The sequence below is a fragment of the Semicossyphus pulcher genome, unplaced genomic scaffold (assembly GCF_022749685.1).
Source record: "Semicossyphus pulcher isolate SPU_LCO1_2020_fin unplaced genomic scaffold, fSemPul1.0.p SCAF_15, whole genome shotgun sequence".
Taxonomy (NCBI): domain Eukaryota; kingdom Metazoa; phylum Chordata; class Actinopteri; order Labriformes; family Labridae; genus Semicossyphus; species Semicossyphus pulcher.
In genome coordinates this window covers 2,357,304-2,382,673 of record NW_027211659.1, presented here as the reverse complement: position 1 = coordinate 2,382,673, position 25,370 = coordinate 2,357,304, and positions in this window count along the sequence as shown.

Below are 25,370 nucleotides of genomic sequence, written 5' to 3'. Positions count from 1 at the left end.
ATGGAAGAAAGGATACTTCCCAGGGATTATTCGAAATGATTTATGTGGCTCTTTGACCTTTTGTCTACTGTAGCCGTACCATCAAATAAATAGATGAAATAAAGCGGACGAATCTCTCATACCAAGATGGCTCGGGTAGAGCTGGAGAGGGCAGCCCAGGACAGGCGCGACTGAGGGGAGCTGAGGACAATCTGTGATCGACTTGGAGAGACACGGTTTAAGTCAACTCCCCACAGCCGAATAGGTCGATGGTGTGATCAGCTACATCTTGTGTAAGGTGGCATTTCCAGTGGCTGCAGGAATGATGAGAGCAAAGGAGGAAATTAGGTGATAGTATAAAGATCAAGAAAGGGATGGATGGATGGAACACAAGTCTAAACTTCACCAGAAGTCATTGAGTTATTTGTGAAACGTTGCTTTTACCCAACATATGTATCCCAAACAATGAGAGTATCCTCACCATGACCAAGTACTTGTGACTGTTTCACAGCGTTAACCACGTGTGTCCTGTATGTCTGTAGCCTGCACTCTTCATGTGTCGTTCTGCTGTCGTTTGGTTGATGAATAAAACAATCATGCTTGTGAATATAACCGTAATGATCCCTATGATTTAGACTAATATTAACACTCGAGTAATACTAATGAACTCTGAGTTCCGTGACTCGGTTCTCATCCAATTATTTCACTTGGATATGTTTATTGGTTTTGCAAGATGATCCAATTATCATCTCAGTGGAGGAACATGTAAACCACCTCAGCTGATTTATCTGTTTGCTGTGATTGCATCCGACTGTTTGCAACTTCAGTTTTCCACTCCTCCACCAGCACCAGCGTTCAGGTGCGATCTGTAGCTCTTTGGAGGACTCAAAAAAACACCAAAGACCTTCAGCAAGGAGACAGGGAAGTCCCGTGTGAAGCCCACCTGTAATGTGGACTGATTTTAAGTGAGGTGCAAACAGTTATCAGGGTGGTTTCACACCTAAAGTCCGTTTGTTTGATCTGAATCAAAGACCTAATTGTTACAATGTTGCCTCGGTTGACACGGTAGCTTTTGACACCGGAGGAAACTGAAGCCGGATTCACGAAGCATTCCTAGGAAAAAAAAATCTTAAGTGCAACTTTCTTTGTAACTTTAGTATTAAGAAAAAAGTGAAGAAAAAAAGTCTACTCCTGAATAAAGTTCTCATGTTTATTTCCCTAACTTTATTATTATTCTTCATAAGAAAAAAAAAGATTCTTGAAGGCAAAGTTCTTAAATTTCTTCTTATGTTTCTTCACAACTTTAAGATGACCCTACATACGTCTTCAAATTGTGACAGTAAAAAGGTACGCCTCTACATTCATTCATTTAAACATATTTTAGACGATCAATTCACTGAATTTCAGTTGTACTAGGTTTACTTACAATAGCTGCATTTAGTTTAGTAACATTTATTTAGAATTTCAGCATGTCACTAATGTTTTTTATGTACATCTCATATCTACTAAAGCTAAGCTAACAAATGAGACATTTAAAGGGCCTTTAACCAAAGACAGTAACTGTCTGAATATTTTCCTGCACTTGAAGATCCTTATTTAATTAAATCAATGAACTACAGTTTATACAAGGTTTTTTTTTCAATCAACGGATTTATATTGTTATTGTTAACAGATAAATATTGTTGTTATTATAAATCAATAAATAAAATGATATAACATTTCGGTGCTTTATAGTCAATAATGGCAGGCCTAATTTAGATACATAACTTATGTCATCTAAGAAGTTCGTAAGTAAGAAAATAAAGAAGTTCGTACGAAATAATACTTTTCTTAATATGAAATTTTTCTTAATATACAAATAATAGTGAATTGCACTTAAGAACATTCTTAAGAACTTCCTAAATTTTTTTCTTACTAAAGTTTTATCTTAAGAACATGTTTGTGAATCCGGGCCCTGCTTTCTGATTGGTCAGAATTTCCACGATGGAAAACTCCCTGAAGTAAACAAAGAGACTCAACTAATTTGCAGACTTTAATGTGTCCCGTCTTTTCTGGTGCGGACCACCTTCTGGTGGTTTGGTCCGCACCAGAGTTCTAATGCGTGTTCTCACCTGTCCAAACGAACTGGACTTTCAGAGTAAAGTTCAGACCAAAGCTGTAAAAGCACCGTAACATTCATAATTTAAGTAAACAAAGCAAATGCTTTAACCTAAATTACAATCTTTTTTCTAACCTAATCTCGAACCCTTCCGTGCCAAAACTGAATCTAACCACGCGTTTCCTGGTGTGGAGGTATAAGGATTTGAAACGCTCGTGTGGATCCGTGCACGTGGGAACAATCAGCTTATCGTCTTATTTGTGGGAGGACTTGTTGGGAAGCAAACACTGGCCTTCAAAGTCGAACATGCGAAACGCCCACGACCCAAACCTCTGAGAGTTAACTTTTAGCTTTGCCACATTTTAGCTTCACTACTTTCCGCACTGAGAGTTGGCAGAGAAACTTCTCTGTGAGGTGGAATCGACCAGCATAAATGCACTGGGCGCGTTGTGTGTGGTCCTGACACATCCTTCCACTAAGCTAATGTGAGGTGTCATTTCAGCATTTACACCATGTCTACTGAGGCTCAACGCTGCCAGCTTCTCTTTTACCATCTGCCTTTGCCAAGCTGAAAACAAGCCTGAAAATAAGACAGAGAAACGAGAGGGACCAAATATTATCCTATGACTGGCTCCAGCTGTGTTTGGTATGAGACCAGAGGGGGCGATTATGGGCACCCAAAGGGCCAACCCGACTCCAAAGCATGCCCAGTTCCCTGGCAAAGACAAACTACAGTGATATAGCCCCGCAGAGGGTTGAGGAGCTAAAGACGCATACTGATCACAGCTCCAGAGGGCTCTCTTCACAACTCCGTTTGAAGCCGTAGTAAATTAATTACAGCTCCTCTCTGGGGACACTGCCGAGCAAACATCACATAATGGTCAGCTCAGAGGTTGCACCCAAATAGCCACTGGTCTTTATTATGAGTCCAATTAATAAAAAAAAAAACAGGCAGGATGCACAGCTTGTAAACTTCTTGGTAATTGGATGACAGTATCATCACAAGTTAATTTCACAGACAGAAATGCAGCAAAACAAACCAAGTCATTTGGAAACCTTTTATCAGAGCTCAACTTCTGAGGCTCAATAAGTTCTGCCCCAGTTTCCCACAATTGGCAATGTCTGTGTGCTTCTTCATTTAGCCGACGCTTTCAAAAGAAATTCTCTTTGCCGCTTTAGTTGACACATCTTAATGTTTAGCAGCCAGACGCTTCCATCTTTAAGTCCTTTCCGTCAAAATGTCAGTTATTTTCCCCAGTAAACACGGAAGTATTGTTAGACGGAAAACAGGGAATGGGATTTTTGTAATTGACAATTTGGCAAATGAAAACAGACAGGCTGTCAAAGCAGAAATTGTTCTTTTCCGTTCAGAGATAACACAATTATGTGCTTTATTTAAGCAGTTTACTGCTGTCCTAATCATGAAAATGCCTTTAAAGTTGAACTTTTTGACCTCATAACAAGAATGTTTAAGGTTTCAGGACGTTAATAAAACAGCTGGTGGATCAGAAAATGCAAAAACAGATGCAATTGGCTGGTTTAATGAGCAGCCAATAAATAAATATTGATTTAGATGAGGCGGATCGAGCGGCTGTGGCTCAGTAGTTATTCCCTGACTGCTACAGTCACATGTGTCCTTGGGTAAGACACTAAACCCCAAATTGTCCTTGAAGGCATCGCCATCTGTGTATGAATGCCCACAGATCCTGTTTGGAGATTGGCACGGCAGCCTCGGCTATCAGAGTGAATGTGACGTGTAGTGTAAAAGCGCTTTGAGTGGCCAGAAGACAAGGAAAGCACTATATAAGAGCAGTCTATTTTTACCGTTAGAAATCCCTCAGAACAAAGAAAGAACTCGAAACAGATATATGGATGTAAAGATGACGTAGAATCAACAGTAAGTCATGAAAAAACATCAGCAGTCACATTAGGTTCAGGGTCACTGTGTAATGAACGTGAGGGCAGAGTATGAAGAGCTCATTAAGGCCTTGTTACAGGATTAAACTCCCCCCGAGGAGTCAGAATTACCTGAATAGACAATAATTATGTGAGGTAGCGCCCTCCCCCAACCTGCTAATGAAATGTACATGAAGGAATATTTCTTATTCAACAATATCTGAGTCGATGACGCTGCAGTAAAAACAGGCTTTTGAATCATAGAGGTGTTTTTATGTGAAGTTAAAAGAGTCCTGATGATGTTGTTTTGAGATAAAACTGCAGTACTATCAATCTGTGCTGTGTCCAAGTCATAAAAGTGTATATCCTAATGTAACACGATAATGGTACAATTTAATTTAGCAGACGCTTTTGTCCAAAGCGAAAAACACAAGCAACGATCAACAAGATCTGTATAGTCCTCATCATCATCATGAAAATCCTAGTCAGCATAAACTACATCCTCGATGTCATCATCATCAACAGCATCAATATCATTAAGGTCAGAGGTGTTCATAAAGAGCTGGGTCTTTAGCTTCTTCTTAGAGGTGAAAGGGACTCTGCGGACCGAGTGGAGTTTGGTAGCTCGTTCCACCACCGGGGGATGACTGAGGAGAAGAGTCCAGTTAGAGACTTAGAGCCCTGTTGTGATGGGAGTACCAGGCGCCTTTCATTGGCAGAGCGTAGTGGGTGGGACGGAGTGTAGACCTGGATGAGGGCGTTCAGGTAGGCAGGAGCCGTTTTTGTTGCTGTTTTGTAAGCAAGCAACAGGGTTTGAATTTGATGCGAGCGGCGACTGGGAGCCAGTGGAGGGATATGAGCAGTGGAGTGACATGTTCCGTTTTGGGTTGATTTTTAGACGAGTCGCGCTGCTGCGTTCTGGATCATCTGCAGAGGTTTGAATGTGCGTGCAGGAAGGCCTGCCAGGAGGGAGCTGCAGTAATCAGTGTGTGATATCACGAGAGCCTGTACCAGCTCAGAAAATATGTTGATCATGAAACTAAAATAGTAAATGTTTGCTGCCAACATGTGTTCTTTGTTTTCTCACATAATACACAATCTTAAAATACATTATCCACTCGTACTGACTGCAGCATTATTCCATGTTTAATGGTAAAAAATCAGCAGTGACTAGTCTTTGCTTAACCAAAGAACGAGTGTCGGCACAAACTGGACTCTGGTGTTGCCCTTTGTCCTCCAGAACTGCCTCCTTGCAGCGCGGTACATAATGATGTACTTGTTTCCAACAGGTCCTCCAAGTTCTTCAACCATTTTGTCATTTGTTCTTAACCTTTTCTACGACCCACAGGAGCGTCTCCTTAATTAGCACACCGACCTATGGCATGCTGCAGACAGACAAGTGATTAAAGACAAAATGATTGCAGTATGGTTAGAGTAAGGCACTGTTTTAGCTGGTTAGATTCAGGCACCAAAAGTCGTCGGTTACAGTCGAAAAAAAGAATGTGGTTGGGGTTGACATAAGAAAGTCACTTACTTTACAGTTACAACTTAAGTGGGGACTCTTTGTTTCACAGGGGGAGTTTTTTTGTAGATAGTTTGTAAAGTTCAATGTGAAGAGATGAAACATTTCCACTTCAACGAGATTATAATCCTGAGCAGCACATTTTAAATTTCCTCATTTTACGGGGTAGAAGGTTTTAAAGAAGACGAAAAGCTTTCTCTGTTCTTCAGCATCAGTAGAATGAACGCTAAGGAAATGCGCTGGTGGACTACAGAGCCAACATATGCTGTTTTGTTTTAGTTGTGAAGTGCAGACTGAAGTTTTTCTACGTCCAATCATCCAGCTGTGCGTCTGGCTCCAACAATTGGGCTGAAGAAGTTTGACTTGTTCTGAGGGTCGTAATAAAAGTCTGTTTTGTCTCTTGTAGAAGCTCCAAATGAAAAGATCAAACATGGCAAACAAGGGCCGTCTGGCAAACATGAATGTCCACAGCAACTTTCATCAGAGTTCTTGTTGAGTCATCTCGTTCTGGACCGGAGTTTGAGGCTGGACATCCTTCAATCACACGTTATTGATGGTTCTGACTGACGCTGCTGTTCCTCTGTTGCTTGTGAGGCGAAAACATAACAGCGCTGCTGGTATCAGCCATCAATCATCGAGTTTTGGTCCGGTAGAGCCGAGCAGTCCTCCACCCCTCTATTCCTGGGAACAAGTTATGAAACCTGGAATAAAAGGCAATTTCTGGCACTCCAGGCCACAAAAATGACATAACATGGACGGAGATTACTTTTTTTGTTACAGCCAGGTTCATTTAAAAAAAAAGGTGTACTTAACAATGCTCAAATCTGTTGAACAGCACACACTGTACTTGTTGCAGGAACACCCCACCCCCATCCTTGCACCTCATTTGCGAGCAGTGTAGCTCGGCTTTTTCAACAGCACTCCGCACATTTATTTTCATCTACAGGACTGTTGGCGTGTTGCAGCGAAAGAGCAGGAGAAAAAATATTTTCTGAAAACACACCCAACTTTAGCATACAATTACAAACAGCAGAGTGTGAAAATGGCGACCTCAGGCACTGTGACATGACTGTAGGGCAGAAAAGTGCACAGTGTGGCTTATATCTGCTGATGTCAGAGCCTGGCTCTACTGTACAGGAGTGCAGAGGTGCATCCTGGGCGCCCATTCATGCCTGACTGACACCACCATCCATCATCTGGTTTATCAGAGTCCAGGTCCAAGTGGCACTGCCGGGAGTGTCCTACAGCTGTCTATTATGTAAAGAAATGGCCCTCGGTTGTGATGGCGGAACCGGACTGCTAAAGAAGCACAGGAGCTGTTGACCTTTAAAACTGGCAAACTTCAGAGAACAGATGAACTCTCGCTGGACCTCATCCAGATTCAGTAAAGGCTTTCTACATCAATATCCAGGCCCGCTTTGCGATGCCCTTTAATAATTGATGACATAAAAAATAACTTTGGAGGAATTTTATGCTCAATACACCCAGCTTAGTTGGATTCTTTATATGTTTAGACTGTTGTGTTTTTTTACTTGGAACAGACTGTGTAAAAGAAGTTGACTCAGCCGCTCGGTTTCATAAGTAAGGCCAACGAGGAAGTGCCTTAATCCTGCATTCAAAGCTTAATCCAAAAGGCAACTGGACTTGGCTGAAGTTCTTGAAGATGTTTCACCTCTCGTCTGAAAGGCTCCTTCGGTTCTAAACTGACTGGTGGACGGAGCTGGAAATAAAAGCTTCTGCAGGTCATTAATATGCTAATATTACTGTCGGATATAAGGTGAAATCCAGTTGCCTTTTGGATTAATCTTAGATTTACCAGGACCTGGATGACTGAGAAACTTCACAGACATGTTAATCTCTACTCACATCTACATAGAAATGTAGAATCTGTAGGCAGGGATGTGGATTTATGGGAAGGCAAGTGTTCTGTTTGAACTACGTTTGTAGTCCGAGTAACGTTGACCAATCACGTATCAGCAGGCTGCTGACAAAGCTAGAATTTTTACTTCTTACAAATCTGCGTCATGATGAATGAAAGGTATAGGTGAATAACAAGTAGATCACAGGGAAACGGTTTCTCTTTCTTTAACAATGCAGTCCGCGGAAAAGAAAGTCTTGACGGGAAGTCGATTATCGCTTGCCGCCCGGCATGTGTCCCAAGAGGCTATATCGTCTCAGACTATAGCCGATGGGATCGATCATAGATGCAAGTCTACCCAAAAAACTACCCTACTCCTCACCTGATTTATCACCTCAGTAAACATTTTCCAAATTAGTTTATGGTCTCAATCACTAGTTTCAAGTCTTCCCTAAGACAGCAGGATGTTTATTTTGTAAATAATGTTACCATTAAGATTTAAATAGTCCATAAAGCAGGTCATGCTTTAGAGCTGACAAACAAGTCGCCACAAACTTTAAACCAGGCCAGAGGAATGCGGATCAGGCCTCTCGTCCAAATATGGTCACTTCTGGCTCAAAAAAAGACCAATGTGGCCAAATTCAAAGGCCCATTTAGTATGAAAACAGGGTGGACTGCTTTTGCTTTGGTTCCTGAGTTAAACTATATGAAAATATAGATATGAATCATTATACAACAAAACAAGTAATCTGATTGGACGACAGACATTCCACTACATGTATCACACTGCCCAAGGTGTTCTGATCTTAAAACTTTGAAAAACAGACACCAAAATACTTAAATCACTATTAAGTTCTGTTTATTACCACTAAATAACTGCGGGTGCAAACTTCTGGTCTGATGCATTATGTTAAAAAAGAATTATGTTCTTTATTCTGCCAGATCTGAGAGAGAGTTTTAGGTGATGTTAGGTGATGTATTCTCTTTGTTGGAACATTTGTGTTGTATTTGAAGTTTTGACTACACAACCGTATTTCAATGGTGCTCTTTTTCTGAAGCAAACTGGAGGACAGTTTTGCTCTTTGTTTAGTCTAAAAAGAAGTCCTTGTGTCTTTGAAAATGCTTCGTGATTATAGTGAAAAGGTAACTCCACTTATTCGTTTTTTAATCACCTCAGAATGACTGCGGTGCCCTTGATGGTTTAGTATTTATTTTTTTGCAAAAAGAAGGTTCATTCAGCAGCCTTTTAGCTAATTATGATAACTTTATGTAATTTTGTGGCTTAAAAGAAGAACTTTTTTGGGAAGCATAATCACTTCGAGCATCCAAGAACACACTTTTGGTGTTTGTGTTGCTGCTTCTCCATATCATGCTGCTGTTTTTTCACAGGATGCAGTACGACTGATTGATGATGAGGGCTGATTGCATCCATCATGTCTGGGCAGGGAAGAGTGTCAATTCTCCCCCCTGAGCCAGTGATTGAACATGGTCGGGGAGCAAATGTAAAACCAGCCCAGGCTCTGCAAAGCTTAGCATGATATTGCCACTCAAGTAGCTCTTGCAGTTCACGTGTGAAAAAAAATCTGTATGCTTCATTGTCCTTACTGGCCTGAGGTTACACTTCATCATGAGCCCCCCTTAAAGCTTCATTTCAGCTGCTACACGTTTCATCATGCAGCCTGTTTGTGTTCATGTATCAGGAGCTTTGAAGATATGAAGGTAGACGCTATGGTTTTGTCTTCTCCTACGACAGTTCAGTTATGGTCTACAAAAAGATATGAACAATTTTCCATGCATAGTGTCTGTTTAAAGGTACCATTAGCATCCTTTTTTCAGTTACCCTTAGCGTCCTTTGCAAGGTACCCTTACTGTGTCCACAAAGTCAATGCAATGATGTGAGTGGACGAGTCACGTGGTGTAGCGAAAGCCTATCAACATCGAGATTCTCCTGACGCCGTTGGTAACCATGGAGATAGGCCCCGCTTCCTCTCCTCCATTCCGGAAGCGAAGGGCGAACATTCGACTGTTATTTAAACGCAAATTTTGATCCGGTGGTCAAACTCTTGCGAGGAATGTGAGGCGAGTAACGAAAGGTGAATATTCGCTTCGCAGTTAGTGTGTGTTTCAAAGTTACCCTTAGTGCGTGTTACGAGATACAATTAAGCGTCTGTTCTAGGTAGCCTTAGCTTCTCGTTCAAGATGCTCTTAGCTTGTGTTTTAAGGTACCCTTAGCATAATTATTCAAGTTACACCTTTCCCTTTACCATATGTTTAAATAGACCCTTTAGCGTCTGTTTGAAGGTACCCTTTAGCATCTGTTACAAGAGACCCTTTAGCGTCTATTTCAATAGACCCTTAAGCGTATGTTTGAAGGTACCCTTTAGCATCTGTTACAAGAGACCTGTTAGTATCTGTTTCAATAGACCATTTCGCATCTGTTTGAATGTATCTTTTAGCATCTGTTTCAAGAGACCCTTTAGCATCTGTTTGAAGGTACCCTTTAGCATCTGTTTCAAAAGACCTGTTAGCATCCCTTTCAAAAGACCCGTTAGTATGTGTTTGAAGAGATCTTTAAGCGTGTTTGCGGCTACCCTTTAGCATCTTACACACATAGTGTAAGCATCTGTTCCAAGGTACGCTAATCATATAGATTAAGGCCAAAAAACTACTAGCTGAGGAAACACATGATGGAGTGGGTTTAAATTAACATGAACTTGTATCACTCATGACTCTAGCCCTGATCTCATGGGTGAAATACACGTGATATGTGACTGCAAGCTAACCCATAATACTTACCCAACTACTGTACTTAAGTTTTGTGATTTCTTCAGTGACTTGTGCAGCCATAAAACTGACAAATCACCACTCGCGCACAAAAGTGTGGAGCTGAAATCTTTATAAAAATCTTTATAGAAGGCACTTAAAGATTATTATGTCTTAAAGGTTGGGGTCCTCCATTTATAGAGCATCCGTTGCAACGCTTTAAGCAGAGTCATTGCAGCCAGATAAAAGTGGCGGTAATTACACAATTAATCATTTGTATTGTTTTGTAGATGCAACACATAATGGGGAAAAGGCAATTTAGCATGTGTCAAGATGAATTGCCCTGTTTTTCACAACAAGGGTTCTCAGAAATCAGTTTTAATACTTCAAGTGCTTTCTTGAGCATCATCAGTTGAGTAGCAATTGCAAAGGATCAATCAATACGTTATTACGGTGAATATGAAAAAGGGACATTAGCTTTAATCATCTGCGTCAAGGTGCATTTATCACTGGCACTCTGTTTGCCAGAGAAAGAACTGAAACGCTTCCTTTGTCATGTTGGAATCAGAAAAGCTGCACACGGTGCCAAGAAGCCACATTAACCGAATGAGTCAGTACTGCTCAGTGATTCACATGATTCACACCAAGAGCAACAGATGGATGCATCATGATTTAGAAAAGTTGTTAAATTGACACTTACACTTTATCGTTCTTGCTTGAAAGCATCGAGTGTCGGCTTCATATGCTCTTCTTAAGATATTCAGATTACCCCGTACTGCAAGCGGTACAACTCGAATTTGAAATGTGTAAACCCTTTCAATACATCCTTAACTTTAATCGCCACGTCTGCTCCAGAGGATAAGGCTTCTTTCCTCAGGTGCTGCATCCAATTTTTACTTCCTTTTCTGTTGGCGTGTTCATGGGGGATATTCTGCTGTCCCAGTTGACTCTGTAAATAACAGTTTAACCCTCCAAATCTTCTCCAATTGGGATTTTTAGAACTTGGCAGCAGCAATATTAAATCTGGAGTAAACACTCAAACTATGGCAGGGATGGTGGATTTGTTGACCATCAAACAACAAATAATAATAATAAACAACAGATAAAAAACAATATATAAGGTCAATTCTGGATTCCACCATCATGTTCTGTGTTTCCCAAAACCAAAACTACTTATCCTCCTACAATGGTTCGTCTTATATCTTGTAAAAAGTTACACACAATTGTCGGTACGTTGTTTACCACAAAAGAGATGCAAACTTATACAGATGCACATGCAAGATAGTCTGCTTACCGTCTGTTTCAAGGCACCCGTATGCGTCTGTTTGAGGGTATCCTTTAGGTCTGTAACATGGAACCTTTAGCCTTAGTTTCAATGCAACCTTCAAGGTCAGATTCAGGGTATGATTAGCATCAGTTTCAGGGTAACTTCCGTGTGTTTCAGGGTGTGTTTCAGGGTACCTTTAAGTGTTGGTTTAAAGGTGCTCTTTGTGTCTGATTCGAGGTACCGTTAGCAGCAGTTTCAAGGTACATAATGGTTCCAAAGGGTACTTTGAAACAAACATTATAACCCTTAGTTTCAATGCACCCTGTGAGGTCAGTTTTAGGGTAACCTTAGAGTCATTTCAAGGCACCAAGAGCATCCTAACGTATGTTTCAGGGTACCAAAAACCTTTGGTTTCAAGGTACATTTTAGTGTCTGTTTCAAAGCACCCTTAAGTACAGTGTACTTCAAGGTACAATTGGCAGCAGTTTTAAGGTACAATATAGCGGCCGTTTCAAAGTATTCGTTGGCGTCTCTTTCGTGGTAGAGTCTCTTCCAAGTTGCCATCAGCATTAATTTCAAGGCACCATTAGCTTTTTCTACAATGTACTCCTAGCATACGTTTCCAGGTAACCCTATTATATGTTTTAAGTTTGGTTCCCTTCCTTTTTCAAAGTCTCAACTTTACTTTCAAGTTTAACTTTATTATCCCAGAGGGGAAATTGCTGCCAGGTAAAATCATGAAGAAAACATTGGCACCCAGACTCAGCTCCAAAAAAGGTGTTTGGTTGACGTCAAACTGTCTGTGTAATTCTAATCATAACACAGCATCGACTTTTTGTTTCATACGCCACTCTAACCATGGTCTCCTGGGTGAAGGTCCTTCTCCGACCCATCCATTGCCCTCATTTGCCACCCAAAGCAGAATTTATTGGTCTTTCTACGAATCAGTCGACTTCCAACATTGTGTCTCCTGACACCTGATGCTTCCTCTGAGCGTTTAATATAGCCACAGATGGAGCTATCTGAGCGCCTGCTGTGGCTCGCGCAGATGCTACATGCTTCCAAAATACCGTCAAATTGGCTCATGATTACATTTGTTATCCGAATAGTGCATCACATCTATAGTTATGCCCAATGCAGGCATATTTTACTGGCATGTCTTATACCCTGTTTTCGGAGTGGGCTCTTCAAAGCGGATGTGACATGAAAATGGGAAAAGATTAATGAGAGGCAGTGTGAACAAAGTCGGTGACTAACCTAAAATACAAGTAAACCTTCCCCTGGGACTGTTCCTCCTTAAATTGGTTCAAATCCACCTCTCCTTCTCTGCTCACCTCAGTACAGCAGGAAAACAATTCTATTTAAAGGACAGAAGCGACCTATCTCTTGTCCTGCTGTGCCAATAACAACTGAGAGCTAAAAAAGAAGAAAACCTCCACGCCCTTGTGATGGGATTGACTGAACTTACTTGATCCTCTTCAGAAAATCAATGTCTCATTTGTGACCTGAGCTGAGTTACTGAACATCCTGGGAAACGCTGTCAAGAGCAGTTTTGGACAGAAAACTCGCTGCCTTGCGAATATATGGCGAGGAAGTGCAGTCACCTAGTCGGCCATTGATCCTAACTGTTATCCCGCTATTATCCTACAATCCTACGCTGAGGACACTTGACAAACGTCAGTCATACTAAAAAGCACCTCGTCATATAGAGCTGCAGCTAAGATGGACTCTAAAGCTACATTTTTTCCCCCGAATCAAATCATTTGTTTGGAATCACCATAAAACTTGTTATCACATTAAAACCCCAAAGTTTAAAAGTTTTCTCAAAATCCAAAGATGTGAAAGGTGTGTCAGAGGAAATGATGATAGTGGTTAGCACTGTCACCTTGCAGCTAGAAGGTCCCTAGTTCGATTCCCGGTGCAGACGTAGTGGGCCTTTCTGTGTGGAGTGTGTTGCCGGTAGGTGTGAGCGTGAAAGGCTGTCTGTCTCTGTGTGTCAGTCCTGTGATTGGCTGGTGACCATGCTGCACACGCAACAGTCGTTTGATCTCACATCACGGCTAGAGTCCAAACAGGGATATGGCAAAATGGCAGAGCAACCTATAACTTTTGAGGGGTTGAGATATCGACTTTACTTTGAATTTGTTGCATGAAAGGACAATAATTTAACGATAAAGTGCAAACTGTGTCCAGGCCAGGTGCACCTATCCACTGCTGTGAACACAACATGGAATATAACCAAGCACCTGCCAAAGCAACATGCGAACACAAAGCTGGATCGACAGACCCCCGGATGCTCAAGATAAGTTTATGCCAACCCTAACCAAGCAGCTAAAGCTTGTTTTCAACAACAGGTAACAAACGATGAACACAGATTAACAGGCTTGTAGCATCGTTTAGTAGAGGACAATGCCCGTTTCAATGGTCGAAAGATATTCAGCAAAATACAGACAACTCCTTATTCGGATACGGATTTGTGCTGATAAATGGGCATATGTAAGGTTAATGTTATATTGTTCACCGGCAATTATGCGTCCATGCATTTCATTTAAGTTTCCATTCGTCACATGCAATCATTCGGACACAATCACAGTGATGACTTCAGGATGCAAAAGAGTAACGTAAAAGTAATGCGTAGTAAAGAATAGTGTATTAAATTACTTTCAACAGGGAGTAATTAAGTAAAGTAATGCATTACTTCTTAAAAAAAGTAACAAGTAATACATTACTTTTATGAGTAACAAACCCAACACTGCAGGTGACCAGTCCAGGGTGTTCACCGTCTCTTGCAATGGCAGCACAACCCTTAAAAAGCAGATCAGATAATGGATGCATTTATGAGTAGATGTTTAAAACGCGGTAGGTTCTTTACAGTTAAAACAGTGCACATTTTAAGCACATAGGTCACCCCTAAATACAGTACAGAACACAAAGACGGTAAAAGAAACCAAAGACAAAAAGAAGACGTGTTGGCAGCCTGAGTTTGTAGGAAAGAACAACTTGAACAAAATAAAAGAATCCTTTCTGTCTGACCTACTGCTGCTATATTTCTAATTAATTCATGCAATAATTCCAGACCAGACCAAGATGTTCTAAATGAATGAATACATCAACAGTAATTGAACCAGTCTGCTGCTGACCAATTTAAAATAACCTTGAGAGTGCTGACCTCTGAGGGACGACGAACCGCAGAGTCAAAAAATAGCACGAGGTATCGTGTTAGCTCTTTGGCACCGTCGACTCTGCTCCGTCAGAGTAAAACCTGCAACATGAAAGAGATGCAGCTTCATCTGCACTGTGTGATTACATTTTAAACCATATTAAGAGCGTTTTTACAGACACCTGCCAGCCAATTAGATGCAAGTATTTTCTGTCAACATGCTGTAAGAGATGTTTACACGGTGACTTGTTAGCTTTGCTTGCTGTCATACAGTAATTTGCTGGTAGCATGCTACACGCTGTGACAGATAAGAGGGATGAATCCACTGGGGCTCGACTTGTTATCTTCTCCTTCTGTTTAATGTTACAAACCCCCTTGAGTTCAGTGACCTAATTCAATGAGACGCTGGTGACAAGAGATGCCCACTTGATAACCCCAACACATCAGAATCAGAGCTGCACGCACACACACATACTAGACGGCTTAAATTGACTGATGCTGCCTGTCTGATAGATTTATGACAACATGTCGTGATGTTCTTTACTGTCATTTGCGGTTTGTCTTCTGTCTCGCATTAAGGGCTCAGGGTGAATGTGTTAAGGACAGTCATTTAGCAGTTTCTTAAATGGTTAGAGGCTAAAATGTTCTATACATCTATACAGAGACCCGACCCAGGACCTGTGCAGGTTCAGGTCCTCTTTTACGGTCAGTCTGGTCCAGGTAAGGTGTCATTCCCTGGTCGGTGTATCATCATGTGTAGTAACCAAGTGGATCAGACTGTTTGTGTGCTGATTCAGTTTCAGATTAAAGAGCAAAAATAATGTGAAAAACAAAACAGTTGGAAGTGTCAGAATGACGACGTACAATACTCGCTGAGGTTAAAAGAAGCTAAAAGAAAATAAGCTAAAGAAAAGGTCAAACCCAGCAGCACCTCCTCTTGCAATAGTCAGCGCACTATGGTGAAAAGTGATATAATGTGGCGGACTGTAATTGTTTAAGCACATCAACAACAACACAATGAGCAAAAACACAATAAACTATTTCTTATCGGTGAAGAACATTAGATACTGTAAAGTCGTAATTTTAGTTTGTTGGCTGCATTTTATGAACCCGTCCTTTCCCTGGTCTTGGGTCTCGTTGTCTCGACTTGTTCTGGGTCCAGAGAGTGGCGCAGGGCCGAGTTAGGACCAGACAAAAGGGTAGTCATCAGATGGATGGATGGATGGATAAATGGATGGATAAATGGATGGATGGATGGACGGACGGATCTACGGATGGATGGATAAAAGTTGAATGTCCAGTCAATCATAAATGATTTAATTGATTTATTCCAGCTCAATGCAAACAAACATTTTTCACGCTGCCTCTCAGTGACCTGCTGAAAACCTGTGTCCACTTCCTGGTGCATGACCCCACAGTGACACACCTGCTACCTTTTACGTGAATCCAGTCAACGGCTGGTCACGTGCTCAGCGCCCTCCCACGCCCACAAAGAGAACAACTTACCAATAATGCTCGACAGTTGAAAATAGCTCCTACAATAATAATAACAACCTTTATGTATATACCACTTTTCTTAACAAAGTTACAAAGTGCTTTTAAAACAGTTTAAAATAGAAATCTATAATAAAAAAAAAAGAAAATAAAAAAGAATGTTTTAAGAAGAGACACATTAGGCAAATTTCAGCGGGTAGGTCCTTCCAGAGTTTGGGAGCCCAGACTGCAAAAGCCTGATGACCCTTAGCCTTCAATCAGGCTCTGGGTCCAACCAGCAAACCTCTATCAGCTGATCCGAGCGGGCGCCCAGGCTCATTGGGGGTTAGAAAGTCAATGATATACCTCAGGGCCTGGTCATGCAGAGCTTTAAAAGTTGGTGTTAACATTTTAAAATCAATAAGTTAGGAGGGCATTCTTTGTTTCTTTTCTGCTATCTGCTTTTACCCTGTGTCCTTGGGGTCTCAGTGTTGGGTAGCGCAAGTTCTCGAGACAGCTCAGTTGAAGTTGTAACCTTGTAATCCTGCAAATAAGCCGACATAAAGTGAGAAAGAATACCATCTACTGTAGTGTTGTTTTGTGTCGAGTGTCGAAGCGTGTCCTGCTGCAGAGCTACTGCAGTCAGACGAGGTCGAGGGTGATTTTACTGATAACTTTTACCCCGTAAATAAGAAGACAACATAAAGAAATCTCAGGGTCTGTAACATCTATGGCTAAAGGAGCTTGGGTTACTACATATATTTAAAAACAGATTGGTTTAATCTGAACTGAGAATGACTTTCCGTGCTCCATCAGGGTTCAGGTTATTTTGGACCATTAGAGACCTAACTCAGTTACTTCCTACCGAGCCACGATCATCTCCAGTCTTTAGATAATCCAGCAGCTTGCTGTCAGAATTAAAGTGTAATGATGCAGTATACATGTTGTTGCTGTATACTTCATATTTCCCAGCTTTTCCCAGCCTTTGTTTTATTAATAATATTAATCACAGTAGCTGAAATTTTTATAGCTCCTTTCACGAGACCCAAGGACCCTCTCCTTTTATCTCCGTATGTATGAAATGGATTGAAGCAGCCGCCTCTTCCTCTAATGCATTCATGCTTTGTCAACTCCAGTTATCATTTGAGCTGATAATAAATCACACCAGGATCTCTGCACCGCTGATTATCACGGAGAATTATTCAAGGACTAGATTACAATACTTATGGTTAGGTGGATGGAAATGCCGTTTTCAGGGTGCTATTATTCAAATAAGAAGGTGACGCCATAAATCACTGCTACAAAATCAAGCATATCATCAGACCTGTTTTAGGGAGATGATGAAAACCCAAATAATCCACATTAATGGAAAGGTCCACATTCACTATTTAAAGATGATATGCAACAACAGTATAAAAAAACCTTAAAGAAAAGTTTGAACAGTCCTTTGTCTTAAGTTAAAAATAATTACACGTTCTTACATAAATAATAAATCAAAGCTTTTGCTGCAGAGATGATCAAAGCGCTGATGTCTAACGTTGACTTAAGAACGCATTGTATGTAGAGACTGTATGTGAATATTCATTAAAGGCTTAAAACTGGCAGCATAGCTGTTATTTAAGTTACAATGTATAGGGAAAACGTATGGGAACCACTTTCAAACTATATCGTAATGTGCTGTTTATAGCATAAACACGCTGGCTCTATGTAACAAACTGACAGAACACTGCAGTATAATGGATGCCAATCCATAGACTGTATCTAAAGGCCACGTTCAGATGATTCGTAAACGTTCTAAAACTGGGCCGTTCACATCAAAGCAACGGAACGCACACAAACACAGCTGACCGTCTCCATAGCAACGACGCACTGACATACCCCACTACTTCTACGTTACTACTATAACGTTAGTATTAGGCCCAGGTTATGTGAATTAACCAGCTGTATTTCTGTTATTGTTATTAAAAAGAAGTGGATGACAGTGACGGTGACGTGCTCACAATGTTAGCTGTAACATCGATTAATAGACGTCGAAGACAGAGAGTTTGGGAAGAGAGGATCTGGAGCCGTCTTTGGCTCCTGCAGCGCCAGAGAGGTGCCTACACCAATTCATGCTGTTTCCTGATTGGCTGAAGTGAAACATCATTCAGTTCTAAAACTGCATTTGGAGATTTGACAAGTCAAATCTTCTGCAACTCCACGCAACGGCTTCAGACGCTCTGCAACTAACCAGCTCACACCGCTGCAATTTTCTCTGCAACATTCTAAAACTGTGTTGTTGCGTTGCGAATCATTGACCTGAACTGGGCTGATGATGTAAAGCAACTGTGAAGTCACCCAGTGGTTTTTGGACGACAGTTCTGAAGCCCCAAGGTTGGCACCGTGGCAGCCGCCATGTTGGTTTTTCAAGCCAGACGAGAAGGAGTTATACAGTGATACACTAGCTTATTCATTCAGACCCTGAATCCTGATAATTATTGCTCCTATATTAATACAATACTAGCATGTCACTCACTGAGAAAGCTGGAGCACAGTCAATGTTAATAAGTGTCAAAATAAATGCCCTAAATAAGTACACAAGTAAAATAAATATGGAGTTAAGAGAGAGGGAAAGAAAAAACTACAGTCCAAGCTCATTAATGTGTTACTGTGTATGGAGATATTAGTTTTCTAAAACTGAAAACATTAAAATCAAACTGTGCAGTCCTTGTAACAGAAGTATTCATTTACAGTGCAGCCAAACAAACTCACGTTTTAATAATTGAGTTGATCAGAAATAAATCCTGCTGCACACAGTCTAAGTAGTTTTTAAAACCACAGCAGGACACAGCATTGAGATTCGTCACCGGTGATGCTTATAATACTCATCACTGTGTCTTTAACGAGGTTGGATGGTCCTCCATCCAGGAGAGACGTCACTTTCATTTCCACCTTTTTTATATATAAAGCTGTAATTGGAAAATTACCATCTTACCTGACAGAAGTTATTCATTTCCAGTTGGGTATTCTCAGACACGCTCTACAATCGGGCGATTGCTAGATTGTTCCCGGAGTTAGGTCAGAACTCGGAAAAACTGCTTTGAGTCATAATGCGCCTGATGCCTGACAGCTCCTTGACGTTAACACTGTTGGACATTTAAGAAATCTGATTTTAAACCTATTTGTAATTGTTTTACTGAAGTGTATTTTATTTATTTCATTTTTTCCAATTTTAATAATCAACTTAAAGCTCCTGTAAGGAACTGTTGACTTTGGCGCCCCCTGTGGACAAAGCCGTACCTCTTATCTCTTTGCTGATTTTGTCGTGTACGTGCCTAAGTGGTGTTTTTTGACAACAAATCTCATCCTGCTTTCTTTAACAGTCACATGTATCACTTGCTTTAAATTTTTGCCCTGGAAAATATAAACAAAGGCAGCATGCAGTTAATTGCTTCATCTGACACCTACCCCCGCCCCCCCCTGCCAGCAGATTCGAGCATTAAAAATAACTATATAGAAATAATCAATCTTGTCGCTGATGTTCTGGTTTGCTTTTGTAGGTCATATAGAGTAATCAGCATTCATTTCAGTCTGTTTCATAAGCAGTGAAAAAACTCCTCACAGGAGCTTTAATTATTTTAGTACATTTCAGGGTTTATCTTACACGCCTGTATTTTAGTCATTTAATTGTTTATAAATCCATCCGTTTAGTGATTTTAATGGTTTGGTTCTTTTAACACTCTTTTGCCTGTCTTTTAACTTTGCTTCTGTAATGGAGTCGATATCATTGTAAATGAGGATTGCCCCTCAAAGATCTCTAGAGCATAAATAAAGGGTGATTGATTGAGATGTAGGAGAACAGCTCTTCATCTTCAAAACTGCTTGTTCATCAATCAGTCTTTATTTAAATAGCAGGCGGGCTGCTGCACAGTGGTAGAGTCGGCCATCTCCCAATCGGAAGGTTGGGGGCTGGATCCCTGGCTGCTACAGTCACATGTTGAAGTATTCTTGAACCCCAAATATGAATGCTGATTGGAGATTGGCGTAGTAGCCATCAGAGTGTGACATGTAGTGTTACACTCAAATTCCACAGGATCCGTCTCCGGCGCGTTTCGTGTGCGCCGCAACCTCCGGAGTCGATCGCGCCCATTCAATTCGATGCTCGTGATTCCACAGCATGCGCCGTGGTCCGTCTCCGGCGCCAGGTTCAAGCATGCGTCAAGCTGAACAGAGCAGATCATTCCAAACAGGAAGTCAGACACGAAAACAGCATACAGCATCCGGTCATTTCAAAATAAAACACCATGAACAGACTGGAACAACAACCAACTGAAATCTTGATAAAAGAACACTTTTAATTAAGTAGTGTACTCAGCCAGGGTAGAATCATAAAAATCACGGAATGATCTCCAAATGAGCAGATAATCAACCTCGGAGGTGCAAACTGAGCAGGTGATTTCACAATTAATCCAGCTGCTTGGGCCAGCGCTCCACTGCGCTGCGGTTCAGACACGCTTCCTGACTTACAAGAACCGCGGCGCAGACGGAACGCGCCGGACAGGGATCCTGTGGGATCGAGGGGTAAAAGCGCTTTGAGTGGTCGGAAGAATAGAAAAGTACCGTCCATTTACCACCAATTTCGACCAAATCATAACAAATCTTACTTTATGACACATAACCTGAGCAGGCAGCAGCAGCAGCAGAGATTCAACACCTGAGGAACTTCTGGCTGCGTCTTTGTGTTTCATGACTTCCTGCAGTATTTAAAAGTGATCCACAGCCCAGAAATAAATGACAATGATCTAGTTTTGTTGACACATTTCAAGAACAGTCAGCAAATAAATGACGCTTCCTTTGACTGCTTCACAATAAAAGCCTCCCAAGTTTCACAGCGATGCTCATAAGAAGCAGAAACAAAAGAAATGTCAGTTTTTATTACCAGAAACTTGCTGCAGCTTTGATTCAGCATGAGGAGGCTGATAGAAAATCTAAAGTACTAACGCTGGATTACATGCTGCATTGTTTCAAGTGTTTGCAACACAAACAACACATTTCAGAATGTAAATAAATTGAATGGAAATAAATGGAAATCGATGGCAGGATCCTACCCAGAAATAGAATCAAAAACAGGCTTTGATTTCATGAATATTATGCCGATTATAACTTTACGGTCAATAATAAGAGCCGCTCACATTCTCCTAACTCATCTGCAATGATGATGCCGACCCCCCGCTGCTCTCTGCGTTTCAGTAAATATATTCAGCTCACAAGATTTGTGCTGCATCCCCGGAGAGCCCGAGGATCCCCGGCTCACTGCAGCCCTCTCTGCGACATGTTTACACATTTATACACGCTGCGAATGTGAGAAATGAAGATGGAGAGGGGTTTAAATTTAAACATTGGAAATTTACTTTCCTATTTCAACATTCAAATGAGCACGGGTTGTTACATTATATAACAATAACACTTATTTTTTCTTCATCCTTTCCTCAGCTTCCTCTCTTGATGCTGCTCCTCGGTGCTGCATTGTCCTCTGCACTTTCTATATGCAGTACATGCTTCAAAATGTCAACTTCTCACGTTGGCAATGAGGCAGAACTGACCTCTAATTAAAGCAGTGGGGCTGGTACACAAGCAGGGGTCCTTTTCTCACTGACCAAGGACAAAGGTCTTTGCAGTTGGTCTATTTCATTACCTTCTATACCTGTCGGAGTGAATGTAATTACACTGCAATGTTCTGTATATTGACCCACAGCATGACTGTTCTTAAATCACATCCCCGTCAACACAGGAACACATCAAGAGGCTCGTCTGCTGCTTTTGCATTTATGGGGAGCCCATGTAATTCACACATTGAGACTGAACATGTTTCAGCAGGGCGAGACTCCGACTGCGATGAAGTACGTTTTCAGATTATTGACAGGATTTTTAGTAGTCAGTAGTGTTTCTACACCGCGTCTCCGCCATCACACCGGCTTTCTCATTTTACACTGGACCAAGCCACATCGGCATAAAGCAGCCCAGTTTTTACCACAGACTGTATAAAAAGATGGATGACATGACAGCTCCCTTAAAGTGAAGCCAAAACATTTCAAGCGCCCCCTGCTGACTGGCTGCAGTATAGGTCTTAAAGCCCGCCTCCTCCATGTTAACAGATGGTTAGAAGGTTGTAACTCTTGATTTTCCTGGCTGACGGTCGCTTTCCTTTTCAGACAGTTTGCTTCATCTGAGCGTCGAGTTTGTTTCTTTTTCTTTGGATTTTCACTTCTTGTTGAAGTTGTATCTGTAGTCATCCGTCTTTTCTTTGTTTGTTCAGCCATAGTAGATTACTGTTTACTCGCAACACTTGCAGAGAGCGGAAAAGCAGCCGCTTAGCTCCGCCTACCCTCTCTGGCAGACCAATCACTGCCGGCTGATGGAAAACGTGTCACTAACTAGCGCCACTAACTAGCCCCACAGACACCCAGTCCATAATAATATTATATACTGTAAATGCAAAGGCTTTCACCAGTGGGCCATATGCTCAGTCACCATTGTGTTACCTCGTTCAGCGATAGATAGAGACTTAACAGACATTTATTTACATGAAAAAGTTTGACACCTTTAAGAACAAAACAGATTTTTTTTTACAAGGCAACTTGTTATCATAAAGATGATATTGAGTCAAGTTGCAGAGTTGATACTCTCTGCAGATTACCATCCAGCAACATTCACATATTTATTCTCTGAGTATGAAACTATTTACTGCAGTTTATTCAGTTTCAGCTCTTTCAAATGTTTTTGTACTCACTGTACAGCATAAAGCCTTCTCCCTCACCAGGGGCCAGTTTCTTGTTTGGGTACACAACACAAGGTGGTCCAAGGAACATTTCACTGCTGAATTTTGTTTGCTTTTGTTGGCTGATTCTCAGAAGCAGATTTTTGTTTGTCCTGTCATGAATTCAATATTTTCAGTTTTCAATATTTCAGGGAGAAAGTGTGCAGGAAACTCGTTACCGCGAGGGCAAAGACTCAAGATTCTGGTGATCTGCATTAAAAAAAATACAAAAAAAGTGCTCTTCAAGCAGGCTCCTTGATGTTTACAGTTCTTTACACAGCATTTGGATAACAACGCTTCTTTTTTTATCAAGAAAATTAAATTGGCTCATGTCTCCTGGCAAATGTTGGCTGGTGCAGGTAAAACTTTCAAGTGACCTGCCACCGTGGCAGCTGGGTATAAGCTTTTTAAATAAATATTCATCTTTAAAAGCATCTCAGAAGTTAAAAATAGATTCATGTTACATGAGTCTGTGTCTGCAGTTCTGACGTAACCATCAGAAGTGGCAGACAAAGACTGAGCGGCCAGTAGACACGTCGGATCGCGTGCCACGGTGGCAGGTGAGCCTGATCCTGTCAAAGGTGCTTTGAAGCACTTGTTTAGAGCTGCATGTCCTAACACCTCGTTTATACATTAAGTATTGAAAAGGTAATTACTCAGGACTGTACAGGTGTTGGTTCAATAACAGGAATGCTCATCTCTGAGTCAGGACACACAGATTGCTCACATACACTTAACTCTTCTTGACCGGCTGCCTTAACACAACAGGTTTTAGATTTAGCTCACAGGTGTAGAGTTGAAAGATGTGTGGTCTTTATTGGAGGTTTGCACACTGTGAGGAGGCCGAGGAGTCAGGCGAGGAAGCTGCGTGAGGTGAAAGGGACAGGTGCAGGTGTTCAGAGAACAATGGGAGGTGGGTAATTGTAATTTGGCCCTGCTGATTGGGCTCGCTTATCAACGCGGTCAGCAGTAACGGCAGCAGCCGCGATGACACACGGCTCACGGTGGCAATTAAAGCACTTTAAAACCCTCAGCGCCCAATTGCTGCAATTTGCATGAAATGGCCCAAATTCTCAGAGTGGTAGGTAAGACCAATCAGAACACACTTTCAGGACACAGTTTCACATTCATTGTGAAATACACTGAATGTCCAAAGTTCAGTTAAGGAACAGAAAAGATTCTGATTTAGAATTTCTACTTTTGCACAGTTTTACAAATACACAAAGAGACTAGATAACATGGAACAACATGGAGTGCAGGGAGAGACAAAAACCCAGTAGGGTCATTTAAAGTGTCAAATTTATAGAGAACACCAAACAAACTAGGGCTGCAACAACTGATCGATTCAATTGAATAAAATCGATGATTAAAATAGTTGGCAACGAATTTCATCATCGATTAGTTGGGTCTCTTTTATGATGCACGGCACGCGCTGTGAAAACGTCACTGGGGGCAGCCACCCAATGCTGCGGCATGTGTAGCTAACGTGATGAATTACAGGAAGTTACGCTGTCCCCGGTCTCCTCTGGGATAAACATGAATTATTTTCCAATGACGAGTATCCGTTTGTTGTGCAGTGCTGATGATGTGTCCGCCTCCAGTAGATTGGTGTCCGTTTACATGGACAAACCCACGATTACGGTTTACATGGACAAACCCACGATTACAGTTTCTAACGTTCGTTTAAAAACAATCGTAACGGACAGAAACTCCAAAACTCAGTTTTGTGATGGGCCCACAGCCGGGCCGCTGATAAAGCAGCGGAGGACAATATACCATGGTAGTAAAGCTGTTAATAAGCTAACGCCACGGGTAAAGCTAATTTAAGGCTAACTCTTGATAAAGCTGTTCATTAAACTTCACAACAAGGAGAGAAAACTGACGGAACGTAGAAACACATCACATGGATGGAAAGTGGATCCATTTGGGGATTTTCAAGTGAAAAATCCCACTTTGGGAATCCCTGGTCTCGACAAATATGCTCTCTGTAATTTCATGATTCTCAGAACTTATTTGATCTTGTTTTTAAGTTTGCATCTGTTTTCAAATCATCCTATGATAATTATTTGTACATTGCAAACAGGAACTACTAATAGCTAATTCGGCGTACATTTGATGGTTCCAGCATCCTAAATAAAGGCCGACAAAAGAGGGGCGAAGTTGTAGCCAAGGCAGTCATACAGAAGTTTTTCTTCCTGTTAGTATCTCCAACTGTAGTTCCAAAAAATGTCGTCTAATAACCCACCGCAGAGGTTTAACACTGAAACACTCGTCAATCTCTACAGGCAGTGTAGTGGGAGGATAGGCAACATTTATAGGGCTTATTTACAGAAAAATAAACAATTTCTCTTATGATACGGTTACATTTGCAGCAGATGAATCAAGTGCGCACACAGCCAGACAACACAGGGCAAATGGAGGTCACATTCAAGGCTGCAATTAAGTGGTTTATATCTGAATTTGTCTAGGCAACGATTCAATGGCCCCATTTGCACACATGCTTTACGAGGCTGAGCCACGGATAAACAGCAAAGTTCTATTAAATCACTTCCAAACGC